Source organism: Lytechinus variegatus, chromosome 2 (assembly GCF_018143015.1).
Source record: "Lytechinus variegatus isolate NC3 chromosome 2, Lvar_3.0, whole genome shotgun sequence".
NCBI lineage: Eukaryota > Metazoa > Echinodermata > Echinoidea > Temnopleuroida > Toxopneustidae > Lytechinus > Lytechinus variegatus.
The window spans coordinates 35265188-35271420 of record NC_054741.1 but is presented as its reverse complement, the minus strand read 5'-3'; positions in this window follow the sequence as shown (position 1 = coordinate 35271420).

Genomic DNA, 6233 nt, shown 5'->3' with positions numbered 1-6233 from the left:
GGCTCGGTTCCTGTGGGCTCGGAGTTTTTAGTTCAGACTTCAGAGTAATTTGAAAATTAAAATTAGGGCTTATTTAGTTTTAGAGGTTAGGGATCGGAGCAATTGCCATGGTCGGAATCTGTATTTTCTTTTTTTCTTTTGGAGATGGTATAGTTCTAACTGCCAGTTGCCCCACTTCATCTGAATTACCTACTCTTCCTGAAAAATAAGTAAGATAAAGTAGCCAGGGGGCGGCGATCCGGGAGCAGGGGCACAGCGCCGCTTAGTTTACCCAAGAAAATAACCTCTCAAACTAACCCAGGGAGCTCCCAAGTTAGTTCCGCGGGCGGGAGTTAATTCCCTGGCTTACTTACAACTGACGTGCTCTTTTCCTCAGATAAATTGCCAAGTTCCTATTATATGCTCTTAATTTTTTTTCAAAAAGAAATGTTAACTTTATGAAGTAACGCTTTCTAAACAGTGCCGTACAGGTTTCCATATTTCGCGTTCTGAAACTGTGCATGCCCCTTCATTTTTTTTTTCAATGAAATTCCTCTTCTGAAGAGTGCCCCATCATGTCTCATATACCCCTTTAATTATTTTTCTTTTGGTTCAAAACGTTCATTCTGATATTAGCGTAATTAGCGCCCTCTCATTTCTGTATGGCAACAACGGGTGGGGGCAGTGTACTTGTCGCGAATAAAAATCCCATTGAAGAGCTGAAATGCTGTTTCTTCTAAAAGAAATGTGCCGTTTGTGAGGTGACACTTTTTAATTTTAATCGGCGAATTTTCATCCCTGAAGTTCTCTTTTACCTTTTGTATTTCATATTGTGAAATGTTCCCCCTTCATAATTTTCTTCTTTTCGTCGTCACTGAAGGAAAGTTATAAAGTACAGACTGAGAAGACAACCCCTAAAATAGGGCATTTGTGCTCTAGCTTTTGAGGCAAAAAATAGCCCCTTTTCATATTCTTCCGTGATCACATGATGGTTTACGTCCTCTTTAAGAGACAAAAAGTCTTTTTCAGGTGGGAATTTTACGACGATCTCTTTGTCTTCAACTAACAAAATAATTTCAAAGGGAATAATTTTCTGTATCTTTTTAAGACACTTTATACTTTTCTAGTAAAATATTCAGAGTTGTAAATATACGCAGAAATAGTCCACATAGCTTCTTTCTTTTTTTTCTTGCCTGCATAGCAGAGCAAAACTATTATGCGCGGCGGCGACGTCAACAATGAAATCTTATATAACCAAGGTTATTTTTTTGTTTCATTATAATTTACAAACTTGAAAATATGGACCTAGTTCATGATTCTTAAAGATATCATATATTTCGATCAGGGAACAATTAAAGGTCACTTAGGGTCAATGAACTTTGATCATGTTTTGGGTATTTTAAAAATGTTATATGGGCGTGCTTCATGAAACTTCGACATAAAGGTAAACAAGTATCACTCTGATCGTCTTGCACGAGCTTTTTATTTATTTATTTTTTTTTGGGGGGGGGTCTTTGCGCTACTGTTGTACTGTACTGTAAACTATGTGATTCCTCTCAGTGGAGTAAAATATAATCTATAATTGATTTGTAAGGATTTTTTTATTGTTATTATTCATTTATTCATTGATGAGCTATGATTTAACACGAGTGTAAATAGGAGACTGATATTCAATTCTTCAAAGCATGTGCAAAGAGTACACCCTCTAGTTTCAATTTATACATTTTATGCGTGCATGCTACCGGGAAAATACAATATACCGTATAAAAGGTCGAGGGAATGAGTTAATTAAAAGTCGCGGGAACGAAACATAAGTCTTGGAACGAATAATAAGTTGAGGGAACGACTTAAAAAATCATGTTACATTAGAGGCTCTGCATCCTCCTTCTTTTTTGTTTTCAACTTTTATTTACATTTTTTATTAAATTTTAAAACGTTTTTTTTTACATTTCTAAGGGGAACCCAACTTTACAAGCATTATTTTAAGCGGACCCATCCTCATTTCTATTCCATATTCTATACTTTATTATCATTTTATTTACAATCCCAAGTCCGTCTTAAAATATCTAATTATGCTATTATGATAACGTTCATCCACTCATTTTGTATGTGATTTATATTACTTTGCATTATGTTTGAATAAAGATAAGTAATGAAACTTGAATCCATGAGAGAAGATGAAGGATCTTTATGTGAAAATGTTTTAAAATCTTTTTAAAAAAAGATATCGTAAGATTTTAGGGAGGGTGTTGTAAGATCTTAGGGAGGATGCATATTTTGGGAGAATGCTTTTAGATCTTAGGGAGGATGATGTAAGACCTTAAGGTGGATTTTGTAAGATTTTGGGGAGAATGATGTAAGGCCTTTGCCAGGATGTTAAGATCTTTGGGAGAATGCTGTAAGGTCTCTGCGAGGATGTTAACATCTCTGGGAGAATGTTGTAAGGTCTTTGCGAGGATGTTAAGATCTTTGGGAGAATGATGTAAGGCCTTTGCGAGGATGTTAAGATCTTTGGGAGAATGTTGTAAGGTCTGTGCGAGGATGTTAAGATCTTATGTAGAATATTGTAAGGTCTTTGCGAGTAAGTTAAAGGACAAGTCCACCCCAACAAAACCTTGATTTGAATAAGAGAAATATTCAACAAGCATAACACTGAAAATTTCATCAAAATCGGATGTAAAATAAGAAAGTTATGACATTTCAAAATTTCGCTTCATTTCATAAAAACAGTTATATGAACGAGCCAGCTACATCCAAATGAGAGAGTCGATGATGTCATTCACTCACTATTTCTTTTGTTTTTTATTGTTTGAAATATGAAATATTTTTATTTTCTCGTCATTGTCATGTGAAATGAAGTTTCATTCCTCCCTGAACACGTGGAATTCCATTATTTTAACATTTTGTGCTTCAGGCAAGGAGGTCCTAATTGTCAAATTCGTAAAAATTGAAATATTGTATAATTCAAACAATAAAAAACAAAAGAAATAGTGAGTGAGTGACATCATCAACTCTCTCATTTGGATGTAACTGGCTCGTTCATATAACTATTTTGTTAAAAATAAGCGAATCTTTGAAATGTCATAACTTTCTTATTTTACATCCGATTTTGATCAAATCTTCAGCATTGTGCTTGTCTGATTTTTCTCTATTGATTCAAATCAACATTTTTCTGAGGTGGACTTGACCTTTAAGATCTTTGGATGATGAGATCTTTGAGAAAACGTTGTAAGGTCTTTGCGAGGATGTTAACATCTTTTATTGTGAGGTCTTTGCGAGGGTGGTATTAAGATCTTTTGTAAAATGTATGGTATTTGCGAGGATGCTATTAAGATTTTGGGGAGAATGTTGAAAGGTCTTTGTCAGGATGTTAAAAATCTTTGGGAGAATGTTGCAAGGTCTTTAAGAGGATATTATAAGATATTAGGGAGGATGTTTTACGATCTATTTTCAAGCATGTGGGATATTTGTATTTAAATATTTACACTCCAAATTAGTCTTCATTCTAACCGTTGTAGCGCTAAGAGAGAAGGAAAGAGGTGAGAATTAACAAACACACCAACGGTTAGAATCAAGACTAATTTGGAGGGTAAGGTCAAAATCAATTACGTAAAAATAAACCGAAGAAAATCATCATAAAAACTTTTTTTCTTTATATCAAATGGTAATTCTGCTTTTAATGATCATTAAAACTACATATGGAGTCGTAGACTATGCAAATATTCACTTCCTTTTTCTACAGTGCTAATGCAAGTCAGACCCACATGTATCCAAGATGACCAACCTATCATTGTTGATCCCCACAATGGATTATTCATCGAACCTATCCAAATGTACGATAAAGCAGGGGTGGATCCAGGATTTTCAAAAAAGGGGGAGGAGCACATTCTGTGGAAAATTTTGACACAAAAAAGGGTTTTCATCCAAAATAGGACATTTCGTCCACAATTTTTTTTTTTTTTGGGGGGGGCACAATTCTGCTTTAACTGCATTTTTACATTACTTATTTTGATTGTGCCTCTCAAAACAGACATGGGCCAGCTTCACCCCCCCCCCCCCCCCCCGTGAATAAAGATGAATTTTGTTTACATGCTGTGTACCCTCTACTTACATGTTGCAAATATAATATTTAGAGTGCATATACAATGTATAGTGAAAATTACAATGTATATTTGAATACAGCACTAATATTCATTTTTGTGTCCACTCACATGGTGGATATGATGTATTTGTTATAATTAGAGTGATTATTTGAAAATCTGAAAAGTTTCCGCTTACAGCTGATCTGATTATCTTCAATTTTTTGATAGACTTTAAAACTAGAGTGAATTGATCCATTTAGTAGTACATGTTTTTCATCTTAATCGTGTCTATGATCAGAGGAAATCTTATCCCCTAATAATTAAGTCGTGCTAACATTATTTACATACTGATAACCACACACAAATATTGCAAAAAAATATCACCAACAAATTCACTAAAAAACACAGATTAAAAAATATTTAACTCATAATTTGAAAATACAGATAATCACATTAAAAATTCAAAGTGCTATGGCAGGATAAGGATATCCACAAGTACCAATCACAATCAGTGCTGTTCATCTGGAATTTTAAATAATCTTCACTTTTTCCTATATTTTGAAAACACTTCCAAAAAGGTTAATGGATTGGGGTTTCTCCATGCCCATATGCCAACCAAATTCACATTTTCTGACAAGAAATAAATCTTTCAATTAAAATACTCATGTCTTTTTGGCACATACAGTTACACATTATCAGAGATCCTGCAACATATTAATTTTATTTTTGCCTGCACTCGATTTCTGTAAAAACTGCCCAATAAGTAATAGAAATTGTTACCATGATGATGCACAGATGTACTGCTCTAACCCATTTTTTTTGCAAAAAATCCACAAAACTAATAAAAAAATTAAACCAAATACTTATCACACTATTTGCTTCAATGAAGATAACCATAATGTGCTTTGACTCTTAATCTAAAAGGTGGCTGATAAGAGGACCCCCCCCCCAAGTTTTACAGGACACTGGAAAACAATATTCATCAGCTAAAACACTGGATTGTACAATTGGTCACTTGATGGACAAAGGTTATATTTTGAGTACATTCATGTGTCCCGTAAAACAAAGCTTAGCAATGATCATTGAAGTTTTTTTCTATAATTGATTAGATTGACTACCATGTACAATCAATTGTATAAATCAAGCGTACTATTAATCGCTAACCTTTGATACAGGACCGTGGATGTATTCTTGTACCAACTGATTAAGAGATTGATTAATTGATCACGGCTTAACGACACTACCAACAGTAACACTATATTTCTTAATATTAAAAGAATACTAAATGGTAGGACTTGTTTTCTTAATCTTATCAATATGCTCTGTGGATTGAAACACAAACTAAATGGTGTGAATAAAACATGATAACTACTTCATTGGGAAATAATCTGTACTCTTTTCGAACAAAGTAGGTTCTTTAATATGCAAATGGTGTGACTTCTCCCTTACACAAGACTGATGGGAATATTAAAAACAAACTGCTTTGGTGAGGAGTTCCTTTAGTAAGGAAAGATATAAGGAAAAATCCTTCATAATTGATCGTCTTGAAGACAACTAATGATCACTTACAAAGCAAAATAAACTATAACTTGTGTAACAAAAGAATGTACATGTACTATAAATAGATCAATTTATGTCACAAAAAAGTGTAAATACTGTGCTGTCACAGGCTCTTTTGATTTTCAATCCTTTGCGAGTGAAGCAGCATAGAGAAATCAAAGTCATCACACACCACCATGTCAGACCATTTTTCATAATATTAATTGTAATAATGATAATGCAACACTACTATGCATTTACATGTAAATAATCTATTAATTCAATATCTACAATGCTGTTTACTTTATTATGCTACATGTGTGCATTTGTATCAAGCAAGGTTTTAAATATCTGCCAATATGGACATTTATATATACAAGCAGGAGCTTATACATAGTTTTCTTTTCAGCTGATAATGGTGAGTGCGCAAAAATCATTATCTATTTGCTTTTATGTCTGTGTAGCCAAGTAAGTCCAAAAGTCAGGTCTTTAACAATATGACAGTTTGAAGTAAGACACACTGCATAGTACAATGTACATATGCACCTGTATACTAATTAGTCTAATGATTGGAAATGACAGAGCAAATGAAATTAGGATTTCCACAAATGAATGAAACAGTTTAATCAACTA